The 1,103-nt window shown below is 27.7% G+C and overlaps 1 protein-coding gene across 1 annotated transcript in view; it reads left to right on the plus strand.

Annotated features, from left to right (window-relative positions):
- ginm1 (glycoprotein integral membrane 1) overlaps window positions 1–1,103 on the plus strand; it is a 9,682-nt gene that overhangs the window by 6,058 nt on the left and 2,521 nt on the right. The window lies entirely within an intron of this gene.

A 1,103-nucleotide genomic window follows, 5' to 3' on the forward strand; every position in this document is an offset into this window, starting at 1 on the left:
TAAAACATGTGCTCATAATACAAACATTTAGATATAAAACATGTGCTAATAATACAAACATTTAGATATAAAACATGAGCTTATAATACAAACATTTAGATATAAAACATGTGCTTATAATACAAACATTTAGATATGAAACATGTGCTCATAATACAAACATTTAGATATAAAACATGTGCTTATAATACAAACATTTAGATATAAAACATGAGCTTATAATACAAACATTTAGATATAAAACATGTGCTTATAATACAAACATTTAGATATGAAACATGAGCTTATAATACAAACATTTAGATATAAAACATGTGCTTATAATACAAACATTTAGATATGAAACATGTGCTCATAATACAAACATTTAGATATAAAACATGAGCTTATAATACAAACATGTAGATGTAAAACATGTGCTCATAATACAAACATTTAGATATAAAACATGTGCTTATAATACAAACATTTAGATACAAACAAAAACGTACCTCGTAGCCTTCACCAGGGGAATGCAAAGCTCAGTTGGTCTTAGTTTCCTTTACACCAAACATTTGAGTTCTGCTAACAGTTGTTTTACATCCATTAATTAGTGCACTGATTGCTGTCAGCTTTTATAAGGCTGGCCCTTATTAGCTATGGCATCCCGTGAGGTACAAAAAAAATAATTGAAAACTACAAAATACAATGAAATAAAAACAGTACATTTACAACCAAACACAGTCAAAAACAGACAAACATATACAAACGATCTGCACAGTTTGGAAATTCATTTTTAAATAATTTACAGTCTGTTACACTATAAAAAATATATATATATATGTATATACAGGTCCTTCTCAAAAAATTAGCATATTGTGATAAAGGTCATTATTTTCCATAATGTAATGATAAAAGTGAAACTTTCATATATTTCAGATTCATTGCACACCAACTGAAATATTTCAGGTCTTTAATTGTTTTAATACTGATGATTATGGCATACAGCTCATGAAAACCCTAAATGCCTGTCCCAAAAAATTAGCATATTTCATCCCACCAGTGAAAGACAAGTGTTTTTAAAACAAAAAACACCAACCTTCAAATAATCATGTTCAGTTATG

This window comes from Nematolebias whitei, chromosome 12 (genome assembly GCF_014905685.2).
Source record: "Nematolebias whitei isolate Nwh7 chromosome 12, NemWhi1, whole genome shotgun sequence".
In the NCBI taxonomy this organism is placed as follows: Eukaryota; Metazoa; Chordata; class Actinopteri; order Cyprinodontiformes; family Rivulidae; genus Nematolebias; species Nematolebias whitei.